The sequence below is a fragment of the Astatotilapia calliptera genome, chromosome 9, assembly GCF_900246225.1.
Source record: "Astatotilapia calliptera chromosome 9, fAstCal1.2, whole genome shotgun sequence".
Classification (NCBI taxonomy): domain Eukaryota; kingdom Metazoa; phylum Chordata; class Actinopteri; order Cichliformes; family Cichlidae; genus Astatotilapia; species Astatotilapia calliptera.
The window spans coordinates 34,385,658-34,405,205 of NC_039310.1; the positions used below are offsets into that span (position 1 = coordinate 34,385,658).

The window sequence follows — 19,548 nt, forward strand, 5'->3', positions numbered from 1 at the left end:
CTGGTTGTTCTGTGTGTGTGCCAGGCTGAAGAGAGGTGTAATACGAGGGCGCTCTCCCCTGAGTTAGCAACCCGCTTGCTTATGTGCCGAATAAACGGACAAACTGAGACCCCAACCGTCTGGTTCTTGTGAACGTTACATTGGTGTCAGAAGTGAAAAAAGAAAAAAGAACCCCAGAACGCCCGACACCCTGTTGCTGGCGACGCTTGCCGTTACGAGACGAAGATGTTGCCGGGCAGGATTAAGAAGGAGACGGAGGAGAGGGAGGTTCGTCCGCGCTCGCCCGCCCATGGAGTGAGGGAAACGGCGCTGCGGCTGTCTGCCGAAGCTGGATTTTCTCCAGGTTTGACTAGGCTCGGGAACTGTTCACACAGCAGCCGCGATTCCGGCGGGAAGGAGTCGACCTCGCTTGGCGCGCCGTCACGTGATGTAAACAAACATGGCGGCGCCCAGCAAGCTGCAGCGAATATAAAAACGCCTAAGTTCAGCGGCAAGACGCCATGGGAAGTGTTTATCGCACAGTTCGAGCTGTTAGCTGTTGCAGCTGGCTGGTCTGAGGAACATAAAGCTCTCCAACTGGCTTTGTGCCTGTGTGAGGATGCAGCTGCATGCCGGCTGCTGCTGACCGAGGAACAGAGGGGAGATTATAATGCTCTGGTCGGAGCACTTCAGAGGCGCTTCGGGCAGTATAACCAACCAGTGCTGCTGAGGTCGGAGTTCAACAACAGACGCAGATTGTCAGGTGAGCCCCTCCGCATTTTGGCCCATGAAGTCGAGTGCCTTTGCCGGAGGGCGTATGACAGTGTGACCTCTGTGTAGTGTCTCCTCTGGTCTGCATTCACAACAAAAAGGCAATGGTTAGAATGCTCTCTTTTTAATGTCGTGGGCAATCAGCACAAAATCTCGCAGGAATCCTCCATTATTCTGAGGATTACATTTCCACTTGCAGTGTGATCGTATAGTGGTAAATTTATACAACCAAAATAGAAAAACTTCAACACCATTAACATTGCATGTTAAATTTCCCAAATGAAAGGAATATAGAAATATATTTTAAAGCTGTACATGAAACAATGTAAATTCTCTAAACAGTGTGGCACAGTCACATACCTGCATTCACAACAAAAAGGCAATGGTTAGAATGCTCTCTTTTTAATGTCGTGGGCAATCAGCACAAAATCTAAACGGGAAAGCAACAACAGAGTTAGCTAACTATGCTCCCATTTTGTTTCCTCTCCTCCCAATAAAGAAATCTCACATAAACGTGCACTCAGTTCAACATAAAGACTGGAGAAATGACCCGCAACAAATGATATATAAACAACAAAAATAATCGGGTCAGACTGTATTACTTTAACAGCCTGCGATATGATTTTTCCTCCCCACGACATTTGCGCATTCCTTACCTCGCAGGAATCCTCCATTATTCTGAGGATTACCCAGAATCCCTTGCCCTTTGTGAATATTGCAGGGTCACTTTTTCGACAGTAGGTGGCGCCAATGTCCCATTTAGCGGGATTTAACTTCAACTCTATTTAACTATGTTACAACAGCATGCCACCATCAGTGCAGGCGGAGTTAGCTCGGGACCAGTTCCTGCAGGCCCTAAGCCCTAAAGAGCTCCGTATGCAAACTCAGCTTGCTCGGCCGGCCAGACTCAGTGCAGCCCTGGAGCTAGCGTTGGAGAGGGAGATGCTTGCAGGATCCTCTGGGGGCGCTGATGACGCACACGTGGTGAGGGCTGTGTCTGCACCTGTGGAACAGATGGAGACGCCAGCGGGCCTGTGCAGTTTGGTGCAGGCAGCTTCACTGCAGTCGCCTTCCCCTCGGGCTGGCCCACACCGCCGACCTCAGAGCTGCTGGGGATGTGGACAAGTCGGACACCTCATCAGGCAGTGCCCCAAGCTTGCAGCGGTTCAGGGAAACGCCCACGGGCCCGTGTAGGCGGGAGTACATGGGCCCGGGAGAACGACATCCCCACACCACCGCCACCTCCACCCATCACTGTGGGCTGGACCCAGGTTGGCGGCTTCTGCCATGTTCCAGTGACGATTGCGGGGGTGTCCTTTACGGCCCTGCTGGACACGGGATCCAATGCAACGCTGGTCCGACCCGATGTTGTCCCAACCGGAGCTGCTGTACAACTTAGTAGCCGGGTCCTCCTGGTTTTCCACCCTGGACCTGCGGAGTGGCTACTGGCAGGTGCCACTGTCCCCGGAATCCAGACCGAAGACAGCCTTCTGCACTAACAGGGGACTATGGCAGTTCAAAGTCCTGAGCTTTGGCCTTTGCAACGCTCCTGCGACCTTCGAGAGGCTTATGGACAGTGTGCTGGCTGGCGTCCCACGGCAACGGTGTCTGGTTTACCTGGATGATCTTCTAGTGCACGGGAGCTCCTTTGATGCTGCCCTGGATGCCCTGAGACAAGTGTTGGAGAGGGTGGCGGCTGCAGGTCTGAAGCTGCATCCCGACAAGTGCCACTTCATGAGGATGGAGGTGGAGTTTCTGGGCCACAAGCTGGGTCGGGAGGGCATCAGCACTTTGGAGGAAAAAATTCACACCATTACCGAGTGGCCCACACCAGCAGACCAGAAACAGCTCAAAAGCTTCCTAGGACTGGCGTCTTATTACAGGAGGTTTGTGAAGGGCTTTTCCTCCATAGCCACACCACTCTTCCACCTGCTGCAGAAGGACCGTGACTTCATCTGGACCCAGGACTGTCAGCAGGCGTTCGACACCCTCCGCAGATCGCTGACAGAGTCCCCAGTCCTTGCGCCCCCTGACCCCGCCCTGCCTTTTGTCCTGGACACTGACGCAAGTAATGTGGGGCTGGGAGCGGTGTTGTCGCAGGTTGGGCCGGAAGGGGAGAAGGTGGTGGCGTACTTCAGCCGGGTCCTGAACAAGAGTGAGCGGCACTACTGTGTCACACGACGAGAGCTGTTGGCTGTGGTGGAGGGGGTGAGACACTTTAAGTACTACCTGTGCGGCACAGCATTTGTTATCAGAACTGATCATGCTGCCCTTCAGTGGCTGATGTCTTTCAGGGAGCCAGAGGGACAGGTGGCTCGCTGGCTGGAGGAGCTCCAAGCCTTCAATTTCACTGTGGAGCACAGAGCAGGGACGCACCATTCTAACGCAGACGCCCTCTCTCGCCGCCCATGTGCTGCAGCTGGCTGCCGTTACTGTGAGAAGCGAGAGGAAATAGAGCGGGAACTCACGACAATAGACGGAGCAGCACAGCTCGCCTGCAGGGCTCTTCTGGTGGTGGATGCAGCGGAGTGGAGGGCACGGCAGGAACAAGACACGGATCTGCTGCCGGCCCTGCAGTGGCTGGAGAAGGGGGAGCAACCCCTTTGGGATGAGGTCACTGGGTTTTCCATCTGTACCAGGGGGCTGTGGGCCAAGTTTGCAGCTCTCAGGCTGAAGGAGGGGGTGTTGGAGCGTGCCTGGATGGATCCTGCCACGGGGGAGGAGAGGTGGCAGGTTGTGGTGCCAAGGTCGCTGAGGTCAGCTGTGCTGGAAGCCTGCCATGGGAGCACTGGCTCTGGCCACTTTGGGGTCTCCAAGACTCCGCCGCCTCCGCCAGGGCTATTACTGGGGTCAACAGCGGAGGGATGTGGAGGACTTTTGCCGCAGCTGTGATGCATGTTCCTCACACAAAGGGCCACAGGACCAGTCCCGGGCTCAGCTTCAGCAGCAACCAGCAGGAGCCCCAATGGAGCGAGTAGCTGTGGACGTCATGGGCCCATTTCCTCGCACAGACAGAGGAAACCGCTATGTTCTTGTGGCCATGGACTATTTTACCAAGTGGCCGGAAGCATACGCCATCCCAGATCAGGAGGCTGAGACTGTCACTGATGTATTAGTGGAGGGGATGTTCAGCCGCTTTGGAACAGCAGAGACCCTCCACAGTGACCAGGGGCGTAACTTTGAGTCCAAGGTATTTGCTGCCATGTGTGAACGCCTTGGGACTAAGAAAACCCGCACCACCCCACTTCACCCCCAAAGCGATGGGCTGGTGGAAAGGTTTAACAGGACGCTGGCCCAGCAGCTAGCCATCCTTACCTCAGAACACCAACGGGACTGGGATTACCATCTTCCCCTTACCCTCATGGCCTACAGGTCGGCAGTGCAGGACTCCACCCAATGTACGCCTGCCCTGCTCATGTTAGGGAGAGAGCTGAGAACTCCTGCAGAGTTGGCTTTTGGGAAATCCCCGGACGCGCCAGAGGCACCACCGGGCCGGGACTACGCAAGGAAGCTGCAGGACCGGCTGGATTCTGCACATTCCTACGCCCGAGAGCAGCTGGCGAAGGCAGGCCTGCGCCAAAAGAGGAATTACGACATCACCACTACGGGGAGGCACTTCCGTGCTGGGGAGCTGGTGTGGGTCTACAGCCCAAAGAGGAAGAAGGGACGGTGTCCTAAACTGGATAGCAGCTGGGTGGGGCCTTGCAGCGTCCTAGAGCGAGTGGGGGAGGTTGTTTACAGGGTGCAGTTGCCTCCTAGGGGGAGGATAGTAGCGCTGCACAGAGACCGGATGGCCCCCTACAGAGGACAGTCCCTCCCCTCCTTTCCAGAGGGACCGGGGCTGCGTTCCCCTCCCTCGGACTCTTCACCCCAAAGTCCCGAAGCTCCGCGTCCACCTCAGGGGCTCAGGAGGTCAAGGAGGGAACGTAGGCTACCACCCCGCCTCAGAGACTGTGTCGTTCCCTCGGGGACGAGGAACTTATTGCTGGGGGGGCAGTGTAACGATGTTTAAGTGTTGTTGGACAGTGACATGTTAGTTATCTCTGCACACTGTTGTTGTTCCTTTAAGATTCATGTTTGGTTGGGCTGCAGGAAGTAGTGAGGGTGGTGTACAGGAAGGGGTGGGGGGACCTGGTTGTTCTGTGTGTGTGCCAGGCTGAAGAGAGGTGTAATACGAGGGCGCTCTCCCCTGAGTTAGCAACCCGCTTGCTTATGTGCCAAATAAACGGACAAACTGAGACCCCAACCGTCTGGTTCTTGTGAATGTTACAATATATTAGAAAATCATTACTTGTTAGTTGAAATAAGAAATAAGAAAAATAAAGATGCAGTTTAAAACTATATTTGTGATCTACAAGCTTCATCATATTTCTATCTTTAGAAAGGAAATCACTTCTAAAGACTTTACTCCTCTGATCTGAGACATGAAATTATTTTATTTTCTTACTTCTTGGATCATCCTAATCATTAAGTTCATCCTCTGTTCTCATATGAGCTTGAGCTGCTGTTAAAAAACACACCTGCAGCCATGACTTTGAATTATTTCTTTAAGATCAGGTTGGTATCAGGTTATCTCCTCAGGTAAAGAGGGAGCTACTGATTTGTTGGATATATAAATGATTTTAAAATATATTTCACTAATTTTATTAATGCCAATTTTAGCTCTATATCAGCTTCCAATTAATGTTCTCAGAGAGGATGTTCCAGAAGTGCTTATTGCTTATTCCCCTTGCCAAGTTCAGATTTTATACATAAACGGCCCAGTAGATGGCGATATATCTCCACTTACTGACTGATGAAGTGACGCTGCATCTGGATACACATCTGGCTCTTTGATGGCCTAGGGCAAGCTGATGGCATAAGATGTAAGTACAACTCCTCCGGTTTCATATGCAAAAAAAAAATCTTTAGTCTGCTTCTTAAACCAGGCAAAGATCTTACACCCAAGCAGTTACCACACAATCTCACTCATAAATTCAAACCTTAAAATACTTTGTCAGAAGATTATTAAAAATCACCCCATACATAATCCATGCTGACCGAACAGGTGTGTAGACACTAAACCAACAATACATGCAGACTACTAAATGTAATAGATTATGGTTCCATCAACAAATTAAAAACCACAGTTGTCTCTTTAGATGCAGAGAGCGCATTTGAAACTAGAAATTTTCAGCAGCAGTTCTACACAAATTTAGATTTGGGGATGAATGTTGATTTGTGTTGATTGTTCCCAAACAAACACACACGCACATGAACTTTTGAAAATGTGATGACAAACAGCCACAACACCTTCTATGCCAGGTTTGACAGGCTGAATACAGACACTCCGTCATAGGCCCCTGTGACCCCTCTGAAAAAAGCTGTCGGACTGATGGAAAAACAAAAACACTGAAAACTTAAAAAAACACAGTACGACTTTACCTCATTTCGAATGTACAATGGGATAAATCACTCATTAATGTGCAATACTCACAGCTGGATAGTGTTGCAGCTGGATAGTTTAGTGGTAAGACTACACACCTCGGGAGTGGGGATCACAAGTTCAATTCCCACCTGTTATTCAGTAAGGGTCCTGTCTACACTCCCTATGCTAAAAACCAGCCCCAGAGTAGCAGCCTGTCCGCAGTTCAGGACACAAGCTGTTCACTGTATGTTGTACTGTGTATGTGACAAATAAAATTTGAATATACTCAGTGAAATGTGCGATGCTATTACACTATTTATATATAATATACAATTAGAAGTTTCACCAGCAAGTACTGTAAGAATCACCACCCTTAAGAGTTTTTTTTAATATCTTTTAAAATATCACACACACGTTTTTGTGTCACCAACGCAACAGCGTTTTATTTCTAAAGGCTGAATGTGTACTCTGTTTAAAAACTGACGTGCTCTGTCTACCTATTGATCACGATTCCGAAATTCAGATTTTTAAACTCTTATGAACATTCATGAAACACAAATTTTCCCATACAGAATAAAGTCATATTAGAACCGTTTATTTATTTATTTCTTAAAATAAAATGATCAAATCACCTAGAGATAGGAAACCCTCGTAGATCTGTAAAATGAGGTGTGGTTAAATTAAATCAATTAAATTTTTAAAATTAAATGACTGGTGAGACATTGTTACCAGCCAGGATTTGGAAACACATTTTTTTGACCAGTTGTAGATAAATGTAAAAAGTCATATCAGCATTTCAGGGTTGTCAAGGCATCGGTAAAACAACGCATTACTTTTAAGAGCACATATGCCTTAAGCACATAATAGACTACTCATGCGATAAAAACATCGAAACCATAATATTATCTCTAGATGCAGAAAAAGCATTTGACAGAGTTAACTGGAAATTTTTATTCGAAACTTTACACAAATTTGGTTTTGGAAACTCTTTCATAAACTGGATAAGAATATTATACAATTCCCCAACAGCTCGTATCAGAACAAATGACCAGACATCCTCCAGCTTCTGTCTCCTGAGGGGCACCAGACAGGGATGCCCACTCTCCCCTTCACTTTTTGCAATTTTTATCGAACCTCTAGCAGCAGCATTTAGACAGGCTACAACAATTAAGGGCATAAAATGTAAGAACATAGAACATAAAATCAGTCTCTATGCGGATGATGTGTTGCTTTTTCTGCAAAACACACAAACCAACCTCTCTGAGGTAATTACTTTAATAAACTGGTTTTCAAGAGTTTCAGATTACTCAATTAACTGGCCAAAATCTACAGTTCTCCCCATTAACTGCTCCTTCCATAATTCTTCCTCTGCCCCACTGCAATCCGGAAATATTAAATATTTAGGTATTAATGTCTCTCCTAAGCTTTCAGACTTAACTAAATTAAACCACATCCCACTTCTAAAGAAAGTAGAAGGCGATCTGACTAGATGGAAATCTTTACCCATATCACTCATGGGAAGGGTCGCCACTATAAAAATGATGATCTTGCCAAAAATAAATTACTTATTTTTGATGATCCCTAACAAACCATCACAAGATTGGTTCAGATCTCTGGATTCATATATTTCCAAATTCCTTTGGAAAGATAAACCCCCGCGTATCAGCTTAAAAACGCTACAAAGAACCAAGGATAGAGGAGGATTAGATCTGCCTAATTTCCACCAATACTTCTTAGCCAACAGGCTTCAGTTCATCTCAGAATGGTTAAAACATACCTTCTCAGTTGAGCCCTGGCTAGATGTTGAACAGGCACTATGCAAGGATCTAGAGATTTCAGACCTACCATTTATTAGCTCAAACATCAAAAGACATGAATGCTTTAAAAGTATCAACATCAGCTTTTCTCTGACAGCATGGTGGGAGTTTCTAAAAATAACGGAGTCTTCATTAATTCCATGCAAACGTACACCTATCTGGAATAACCCTGACATATTACAAAACAATAATATGATTAATTTCCCAGAATGGAGTTGTAAAGGAATTAAATACTTAGAACATATATTAGAGGGAACAGAATTTATTCCATTTGACAGACTAGTTACACAATATGGGATCAACAAGACAAGATTTTTAGAATATCAACAAATTAAATCCATAGTAAAAAAGAAATTTAACCTCAGTCAAGTTGAATTACAAACACCACTAAGTGCGGCACATTTTCTTACTCTTAAATCCCCCAAATTATTATCTAAAATATACAGAACACTTTCTAAATTAGATGAATCAATATCCCTTCCTACTGCAAAGTGGGAAGCAGATTTATCAGTCAGCTTAGACCAAAACGTCTGGTCTGAGATTTGCTTAAAAACCTTTAAATTAATTAAAAATCCCAGTCTGCAATTAATACAATACAAAATACTACATAGAGTGCACTATACAGGTCATCGGATGTTCAAGATGGGCTTTACATCTTCCAACAACTGCTCACACTGTCAAGGCAATACACCAGACAATTACATCCACGCTCTTTGGTTCTGTCCACCAGTTCAGAAGTTTTGGCGCGAGATATGTGAAGACTTATCAAAGTGTCTGAAATGTAACATTCCAACTTCCCCCTTAGTGTGTTTGTTGGGCAGCTTAGATAATGTCACTTCAGAAAAGAATATAGCCCATATGATTTTCACTGCCCTATGCATAGCCAAGAAAACAGTCCTCATGAACTGGAAAAATAAAAATAATCTTAATTCTAACCAATATATATCTATTAGATTACATTAGTCTTGATACAGCCTCTGCCACCACATCAGATCAATTGCTCTGGACTCCTTTTATCAGCTCCATCACCTAGTGGGGGTGGGGGGTCATAGTTTGGTCCCGCCTTCACTGTTGTGATTGGTGTGGGGGTAGGGACAGGCTTAGGGCGTCGGGGGGTTCCCCGGAGGCATGTTCCTTGGGGGGCTCAACCCGGGGTAGCGGTCATGTCCGGTTGGGGGCTCTGTTGGCTCTCAGGTGACTGTTTCCTCGCGGCTGCGTGCAGCGGGGCTAGGGGAGGGTATGTGCTGACGGACGTGGGTTACTGACCTGGTAGCCTGGCTGCCCCTGGGTGGGTCCGGGATGGGCGTGAGGTTCTGGGGGTGCTCCGTCTCCGGGCTGGGGCCCGGGCCGGGCCTCGGGGGCTTGGGTCCTGGTTGGTGTGTTGCCGGGGTTGTGGGCGGGTGGGTGCATGGGGGCCCAGCCCTGGAGCAGGGTGCCGCCGGTGCGTCGAGCCACCTGGGGGGCTCTTCAACTGGTGGGGGAGATGGTCACATCTTGCAGGAGCTTTCCTCTCTTTAGGGACTCTCTCTGCAGGAGGGGGAGATACAGGAGAGGTGGAGGAAGATCTCAGCCTGGGCGTTTACTGTCTTATGTAGTCTGGAAGATGAGTGGATGGTGGGGTGGGTGCAGTTTTCTCTGTGGTGGGGTTGGGTGAACTGTCCCGGGCTCTGAGGGGCCGGGAGGCGCTGCTGCACTGGGCCCCGGTCTGGATGGGCCTGGGCCCTCTTTCTCTGGCGGGTCGCGGAGTGTGGGAGTGCCTACTGGGGTCAGCGGGGGAGCTGGCCCCAGGGAGGGGTTACCTGCCCCTCCCTTCCTTCCCTCCCCATCTCCAGCTGCCTCCCTCTTCCCGCTCCACCACAACCACCCACACATGCAGGGCCTTGGAGTAGGGGTATGTCACCAGGGTGCAGAGGAGGCTACCCCCCCCCCCCCCCCCGCCTCTGTCCCCTTCTGGCTGCCTCTGCCTCAATTTTATCCCACAACTTAGACATTCACATTATTCACACTCTCATTAGACATACATATAGGATCTTAGGGGTGGGCACAATCACGGAGTCCATATTACCATCAGGGTGTACACCTCACCCCTGGCGTCGTTGCCCACCTCTCAATTTTAAATACACTTAGACATTGAGGGCTATCAGGAGGGACTATGCGCTTACCTGCTGCTCTCTGGCAGGTAGCTCCATGCCCTCCTGGGTTTTAATTGCACCTTAGAACACACATGCATCAACACTACAATGAGCGGGTGGAGGGAGGTTTGGAGTCTTCTCCCACCCCCATTCTCTGCGGCCTGCTGGAGCGGGAGGGCTAGGAGGAGTTGGCCGTCCGACTGCGGTCTGGAGTGTGGGGCCTCCCTGCTGCTACGGAGTCGGGGTGGTCTGCCTCTCCCCACCGCAGGGAAAAGGGTAACACCACCTGGGTCTGGGTGCAGTTCCCCCCTCCAGGGGCAAGGGTACCTAGACCCGGTTTGTAGAGTACGCTTGGGGAGTGTGATCGTGTGTACAGCGTCTCTTTATGTCTGTCTCCACGTTGGTTGAGTGTGGAGTAAGTGTATATGAGAGCATGAGGGGGGGAATGGATGTTTGTGTCTGTGTGTGCCTGTATGTCTGTGTCTATATGTCAGGTTGGGTATCAGACACCACCTCTCTGGGGACACCTCAGGCCCTCCAAGGTTTGGAGGCCTATCTCCACCCACCACCACTTCCCCTGCCGGTGGCGGACTCCCTCAGGTGTCGGTGCGTTGGTGGTTCTTTGTGTCTGGGGGTGGGCGCCCAGGTACACACCGGCTCACTCCTTGGCGGCCGCTTATCGGGGCCTGGAACCTGGGGCTCGCTCGGGCCACTTCGGAGGTGGGGTGCCCCCGGCCTCTCGGCCTGGGGCTCGGTCACTCAGGCACAGCTGGCTGCCGGCGGAGCTCACGGGCGCGTCACTGCAACTCCCCCTGGCTTCTGCTCCGCGGCTGCTGAGTGAACCCTCATCTGGGACTCTCCTCAGCTCTTGCTGGGACAGTGGCGCGGCTGCCCCTCTGTTGGTTTTCCATGGTCTCTTGTGTTCTGGGGGCCTCTGGATGTCTGGAGTTTTGATCTCCTCCATACCTGCTTCATACCCTGGAGGACGGGGCTGTGCCCCCCCCCCCACACTCCCTAGCAGATCGTTACATGGAGAAACCTTTGGAATACAAGCGCGCTGATCCACACAGGTATGCACACGGGTGTTCACTGCTCGTAGACTTAAATTACACCTTTCTTGGCTACTACTTCGAAGCACATCTGTCCTGCGTGCTGCACAACAACATTGAATATTTAGTATATACTGCTGTTTACACTTAGCTAGATTAATGCGATGGTGTTGTGTTTAGTATGTTGCTTTGTTTTTTTTGTCTTCTATTCTTCTCTCAACAGGTGATCCAGGAGATTTTTATTTTTTTTCTCCCCCCCTTTCTCAGTGTCCCTCTCCCCTTCTGTTTTTCTTTTCCTTCCTCTTTCTTTCTCCCTTTCCTATCCCTCACTGATGTCTGTCCCGTCTGTAACATCTGAAAATAAAATATAATAAATAATAAAAACAAAGATCGACCAAATGGACCAATACGGCAATGCCACGAAGATCCATTTGGCAAAGTAAATCCATTGGGTATCCTTGTTGGTCTTCAGACAACAATTCTGATGGCTAAAGAACCAAATGGGACAGGCAAAAAAAAAAAAAAAAAAAAAAAAAAGAGCACATATGCCTGTATAACTGTTGCAGAGACACATGCAGAATCCATAAAAAGTAGTTTCATTAAAACATGATTGATTGATTAAATTAATACATGGGTAAACCATATGAACCCTAGTGAACCCAGGGACTCACATGAACTAGCAAAAGTGCCTTGTACAGGGGTAGGTGCAGGCGTACACGGACGCACATGAACCCGCACCGCAACAAAAGTGCCTACATATTACTACTCACATTTTCTTAGAAAGGAACAACGATGTTGTTGTGAGACTTTTTTCACTGATACTTGTGTTGATAAGATCACGATGAATCACAAATGTTCAGGAAGGTTTGTTGGGAGGAAATATCCTAAATGTTTTATCAAAGAAATAACAGTGGTTTCTAATCTGTTGATGGAAGAGTACTACTACAGTAATATTACATGTACCAGTCTGTGTGTACTACTGGCTGAGTGTCTACCCTTTTTCTAGTTTTCTGGTAAGGACTCTTCTAATTATTTTTTAGGTCAGTGAAGCAGTAGCTGGATGGGAGTGTAGGGTCTTTGGCTGGTTTAGGTAATGCTGGCAGAGTTGACGTTTGGAATTGCTGTGTGATCACTCTGAATTTGAGTAATTGACCCTGTGCACGAGAAAATGCTAACTTCCTGGTTTGAGACTGTATGTGGGGTTGTACATTTCCGGTAGCTTTACTTTGCAGTCAATCACTACTGCGAAGATATCCTCCAAAATCATGTCCAAAACTCGAAAACGGAAAGATCGCGTTGAGTTGCAAAGAGAAGGTGGGAACACTCACCGCTGTTGTGTCATAAAAAATCTAATGATCAGTTTTGACATTTAAAGAGTTTAGATCGATCAGTTGTTTACATCACTCAACACAAGCAGAACTGCATCACTGCAGCAGAAGACACATCGTCCACACTCAGAAGCACATCTCTGTATAGTGACTGGTCTGATGATCTAAACAGGCAAATGTTCAGCATTCAAACTACAGGTGAAGAATAGTCAAACCAGATGTTTCCCCGTTATGTCGAGATCAGCTAGTCAAGTACACACCTACACAGCATGTTAACATGCTGTTAGCATGTTAAAAAACCCACACAAAAAATGAATGATTGCTGGTAACGGTTTCTATACGTTAGTATTTACGAAGGGTATGTTGTGACTGGGACAGCTGAGAAATATAACATTTGAATCCCTTTTCTCTTTTGCTCTGAGGCGCGGGGAAAAAATATCGACAAGTCGATGAACATCATTTACAGATATATTGGGTAAATGCCCGAGACATCTATAGAAATGTAAATCGCCGCTTGATTCATTCATTTGCTTAACTTGTTTTGGACCGTAAACAAGGTGCGAATAGGACACCGTAAACAAAGCTCCCCACAGGAGTTTCCGCACCGGAAGTAGCATATGCTAACGTGCACACAGTCAATTGTTCTGAAAAATAGCGGATGTTAGTGTTGGACACAATTCTTTACAAAAGTGCTGGAAAACCATCCGGACCTGGAACTTTATTAAAGCCAGGCCTGAAGATTGACGACAACAACTGAAGGAAAAAATATGAGAAGCAGAGGAGAAGCCTAAGTGGATGCAGAAAGTGAGTTTCTATTTTTATTTCATATTTTATGCAGAGTTGTAATACAGCTACGTCAGGTTGGAATGCGTTCAAATAAACTTGTTTTAAAGTAGTCTTGAAGTGAAGCAATGACTCAGAAGCACTGAGCTGTTGATTAAAAACAGGGAACTTCCTGCTTTCTTTTCTTTAAGAACATTTCCTTCTATCAAACCTTCCTGGATGTTTGTGATTCATTACAAGCTCATCAACACAAGTGTCACTGGAAACATGCACCGAAGACACCAGTGGATTTCAACCTACAAGTGTTACAGGTATTTCCACATCAGTATTCAACTTTCTGTCATATTTGTTCCAGCCTTACAGCAGCATCCTTGTTCCTTTTGGACTCTCATGATGGAGATAAGAGAGTGGTATTCAAAGATTAAAGATCTTACTTGGCTGAGCTGGCTGTTTACTCACAGGCTGATGTCCAACAGAGGCATCCAAAGCATCTCAGGGGAATATTTTCTTATTGAAAGGTGTGACAGCTTTACTTCCCGCTCAGTGATCTTGACACTATACCATTTTTTTCTGAATTCTTACTTAAATTTTCTGAACTAAAGTAAATTGTCAGAATAAATCAAACAGTAATTCCCACAACATGCAGTGCAGATAAAAAACATTTACTAAATGTTTTGTCTCATTATATTTTCTTATTTGAATGCAGAATCCATCGTTGAAGCTGCTGAGTGGACCCATTTTGGTTTTACTTTATACTTTTCTGCTTGTGTAGAGCTGTAAGATCACCACATGTCATTTTAAATGGTTGAACACCTCAAAACATTAAATTCAGGTCAATTCAGCTTTATTTATATTCCCCCAAAATCATACGAGTCAACTTAAAGTACTAGTCAACTGGCTCCTCTTACAATGTAAGTGAGCAGACTCATCATTTACATTTTTGCCAGACCATTTTCTACTAACATTTACATTTATAATAATAGATTACACAACGTTGGAGGATAAATTGCATTACAATGGTTGTCTTTCTGAAATTGCGAAGTCATTTAGAAGACTTTGGTTGGCATGGATAGTGCTATAAAAAAACCCTCTGTAAAGAAAGAACAATCCCTGACTCAGAGGTCTACTGAGCCAAGTATTCCGTTAGCTTTGACTATTACCGCTTTATGATTATGAATTTCTATCTTTAGACAGTAAATAATTTCTAACCACTTTATTGCTCTGATCTGAGACATGAAATTATAAATTCTGCCCTTCTTGGATCATCCTGGTCATTGTGTCCATCCTCATATGAGCCTGAGCTGCTGTTCAAAAACACACCTGCAGCCACGACTTTGAATTATTTCTTCAGGATCAGGTTGGGATCTTTCTGTCCAAGGATTGTGTTTCCACTGGCAGTCTTTCCACTCCCAGACATTCCCAGAAGAACAAGGTTCACTTTGATGCCAGTGTGCTTACTTGAATAACAAAAATTATGTTATACATATTATAATAGATGACAAGTTTAGGTGTAAGTTCAGATACATGAACACAGTTCTGAACAATGAGCGTTTAGTGAACTGTCTCTGAACATAAGGTGTTGTATGGATTATGATTTACTTGCTCCTCTCAGCTCAGTGTACGGTGTGTAAAAATGGGTAACAGGATCAGTGCACCTAAAGTACAAACAAAACCATATTTAGTTCTAGTGTTGAAGCAACCCTTCCCTTGTACACAATATTTACAACATACTGTAAAGCAGTGGTTCCCAAACTTTTTTTGCTGGGCCCCCCTTATGTTTTACAAGAAAAATGTTCGCGCGCACGCGCACACGCACACACACATCCTCCAACCACACACGCCCATATTTTGCTCCATTGCGGTTTATTTCACACCTCAAACATTTAGTAAACAATTAAGCAAATACAAGTAATCTGCAATAAATTACAGGTAGTATTAAAATAAACTACTAACTCTTTTACGCTGCGTCCACACCTACACGGGTATTTTTGAAAACGCAGCTGTTTCGTCCATGTAAACGGCTTTTCGAATCACCGAAAACTGAGATTTTTTTAAAAATCCTTTTTTGCGTTTACATGTGGACGAGGAATACAGAGTTCGTCACACAACGTCAAAGGTATGTGCCTTTTTCCACGTCACGCTGTGCGCCACGTTATTGTTTACATGAGATGAATTGCAGATAGATAGAGACAAAATACTGTTAATCTGGCTATCTGCAGGTTTTACACGCTTACATACACATACATAACTGCAGGTAACAACTTTACATGTGACAAATAAAGGATTGATTGATTGATTGATTGATTGATTGATTGATTGATTGATTGATTTTTTTTTATCACAGTTCACTGAAGCTGATAATGAACCTGATGTTTCAGAATATAATAAACCATATTATGCATAGCTTAAGAAAATAATTTACATTTAATCTCTGGCTGGTAATGACTCCATGTGACCAGTGATTTTGTAACAAAATCACCCCAACATCAGGAAATAACATTAAAAACAGTCTTTCTATTATTAAAGGCAAACGTTAGTCCAGTCATAATTATAAAGAAGCAACGTCATGTAAAAATAAAACAATATGATTTTTCATGCTTTAATATATAAAAATATTTACCCAGAGTTACAACAATAAATGTTTTATTCTTTTTTATTCTTTTTTTTCTGTTGTGTTTAAAGCTACCTTCACTGTGTGAATCAGCTTGTCCAGTCAGTGGTTTATTTAAAAAAAAAGATGTAAAACTGCTTCAAGTAACCATATTTTAAAAATGCATTTCTTCTTGTTTAAATGATAATGTAGTAAATGGCATATAGAAGGCAATTATTTTATTACTATCTTCCAGTTCAATATACAGAATAACTTTCAGACTCTAAATTATTTTTTTTTATAATTCAAGTATTTATTAGATTTTGCATTTTATAACAGCAAATACAAAGATGCAGCAACCGAAAGGAAGAAGCAAACAAACAAAAAAAACAAACAAACAAAAACCAACAACAACCCCCCCCCCCCCCCCCCCCAAAAAAAAAAACAAACCGAAAAAAAAAACCCCAAACAAAACAAAAACAGTGAGGTTTTAACATATGTTGTATTAAGCTCAAATGTCCAAGTCAGGTAGACATGTAGGTGCAAAAACTGTCCCACTGTTCCACCGCAGCTTCCGTCACATGATGTATTTTTCCCAGCATCTTTTCGCACGCAACATTCCCAATCATTCTTTCTTTCCACATTTTAAGCGTTGCAGTATGGGAGTCCTTCCAGATTTCCAAAATGACACAGGCACATGTTACCAATGGAGTACTTAACACTCTAAACTGGTGTTTATTTAATTGCGGCACCTCTCTTTTGTCTCCTAGTAGACATAATTTAGGTGATCTGGGTAGGTTACGAAGTGTCCACCCCTGCAAATAATTCAGTACAGTGTTCCAAACTAGAAAAACCAGCGGACATTCCCAGAGGGCATGTATCAGAGTACCTTTGGCTTGTTGGCATTTCCAACACAAGTCATCTCTACCAATCCCCATTCTATACAGCCTTGAAGGAGTATAATCATATCTGTTAAGAATTTTGTATTGAATAAATTTTCCCCTGGCTTCCCTAATGTATAATCCATTGTTCGACAATATAGAATCCCATTACTACCAGACTCTAAATTATTCATAGCTCTACAGAAAAAGGCCAAATGTCTAAGCACGTGATTTTAACTCATACATGAGGTAATGTTGTCTGTTATTCTAACAGCCCGGTCACTGTGTCAATCAGATTTTTCACTTGCTGTGAACTCGACTTTCTGTTCTCAAAGAGAACACACCTGTTTCCACACTGTTTAATAATTTCCCTCAGACCAGGATGGCCCTTATGCAAAAACTCCTCAAAGGTTATTTCTCCCTGCTGCAGGTCGTCTCCTCTGGTGAACAGTACCACTGTTTTTTCTTTAACTTTACTCCCAAAAGCTTTTTCTAATTTACCCACTATGTCTCTCTCACCATCTGTAAATCTGCTCACATGCATCACAACTAAATAGACACAAGGTTCTGACTTGCAGAGCTGTTTGCATTTTTTAACATGTTTGCTCTTAACTGATGATTTGATTTCATCATCAAAGATATCTGGAGTATCAATTACAAACAGGTGTAGGCCATTTCTCCTTGTTTCTGCCGCCTGGCACTCTGTGGTGATCGGCTTTGAACTCGGTTTAGAAATGAAGCTCTTCTTTCCAAGGATGGTGTTCCCACTGGCGCTCTTTCCACTCCCGGCCATGCCCAGAAGGACAACGTTCACTTTGGTCTCAGAGTGCTTTCCTGCATTGATGAATAACAAATCGAAAAAAGTACTTTTTCAGAGTTTGTATGTATCCTTAAATTTCATATTCAGTAATAAGCACCAAAATTAAAATTATAGAGAAAGACATGACATAAATTACTCCATTTCAAATATTATAAAGTCATTTTTGCCCCAGTACTGTGTAATCACTTATAGCAGCCTTTATATTTAAACTAACATATATGCTTTCCTAGCTTGTTCTTCTTCAGCAAGTTTGTGTAGTTCACTGAAAACCTGCTGCATGATGCAAGAATTGAAGAGGAAGAAATCTATTGAATTACACCTACACCAATCAAAGACACAGGCCTGAAGACAAACTGCTGTATAAGTTTGTGTCTCACCTTTAGTCTCAGGTTGATCTTGTAACTCAGGATTTTTATCAGAACTGTAACAGAAGTGTTGAACCTCATGAAGTGATTAGAAACTGTGTTTATATCATCAGCTGATCATCTTTTTAAATCAGTGAACATCATTAAAGAATATTTCTGTTCAGTGTGAACTTCACATAAAGTTTTGTCAAATCCAGAATCTAGAAGTCTCCATGTTCACATTTACCTGTTGTTCCTTTGTCCTGCTCCTTTAGTTTCATCCATGTTTTCTGGTGTGTCAGTCTTGTGATCAGTGTTGCTGGACTGGATCTGATTTTCTTCTTGATCAGGGTGGTCTGTCATGTCTGCTGAAGCTTTCTCTGTGTTCTCACTCAGATCTTCTTTCTGTGGCTGCACAGGTTCAGGTGAAGACTCGTCCTCTATGATCATTAAAGACATGTTGTGTTTTATTCTTTGATAAAAACTCTCTGAAGTCTGCTGCACATGTGACCTCATTTATTTCTACTTTGTAAATTATGTTCTTCAAATAAAGACCTCAGCTTGGCATTGTTCCCACACAAACACACACACTAACAGTTTGATGTAATCACTGCATAAACACACATAAACACATACACTTTTGAAAATATGGTGACAAACTACGTTTAAAGTTTGTGTCTCACCTTTAGTCTCAGGTTGATCTTTTAACTCAGGATTTTCAGCAGAACTGTAACATAAGAGTTGAACCTCGTGAAGTGATGCAGTAACTGTGTTTATATCATCAGCTGATCTTTTGTTATCACAGTAATAAAAAACATTTGTGTTCAGTGTGAATTTGAAACAAAGTTACATTAACTCCAGAATCTAGAAGTCTCCATGTTCACATTTACCTGTTGTTCCTTTGTCCTGCTTCTTTAGTTTCATCCATGTTTTCTGGTGTGTCAGTCTTGTGATCAGTGTTGCTGGACTGGATCTGATTTTCTTCTTGATCAGGGTGGTCTGTCATGTCTGCTGAAGCTTTCTCTGTGTTCTCACTCAGATCTTCTTTCTGTGGCTGCACAGGTTCAGGTGAAGACTCGTCCTCTATGATCATTAAAGACATGTTATGGTGTGATTCTTAGATAAAACCTCGTTTGTCATCACATTGTGTTTTAAAGTCTGCTGCACGTGTAAACCAATTTCTTTGAATCTCAACATTTGTGAATCATTTTCTTCACATAAGGATCTCAGTGTGGGATTTCTTCTGTGGTTCTAAATGTCGCAGAACAAAAAGTTCACATTTAAAATCTCACACAAACACACACATCCTGGTCCAAATTATTCACATATGGGTTTTCGGAGCCCTCCTTTTCACATTTTTGGCTCAGTTTGAACTTATGACTCCACACACACACACACACACACACACACACACACACACACACACACACACACACACACACACACCTGAAGTATGAAGACAAACTGCTGTATAAGTTTGTGTCTCACCTTTAGTCTCAGGTTGATCTTGTAACTCAGGATTTTTATCAGAACTGTAACAGAAGTGTTGAACCTCATGAAGTGATTAGAAACTGTGTTTATATCATCAGCTGATCATCTTTTTAAATCAGTGAACATCATTAAAGAATATTTCTGTTCAGTGTGAAC

The 19,548-nt window shown here is 44.5% G+C and overlaps 1 long non-coding RNA gene across 1 annotated transcript; it reads right to left on the reverse strand.

Annotated features, from left to right (window-relative positions):
* Positions 1-858: 858 nt before the first annotated feature.
* On the reverse strand, positions 859-1,543 carry LOC113029688 (uncharacterized). The gene is made up of 2 exons (XR_003273470.1): positions 1,407-1,543; positions 859-1,180 (listed from the first exon to the last, which is right to left on the reverse strand). It is a non-coding gene; the product is annotated as an uncharacterized LOC113029688 (long non-coding RNA).
* Positions 1,544-19,548: the final 18,005 nt, after the last annotated feature.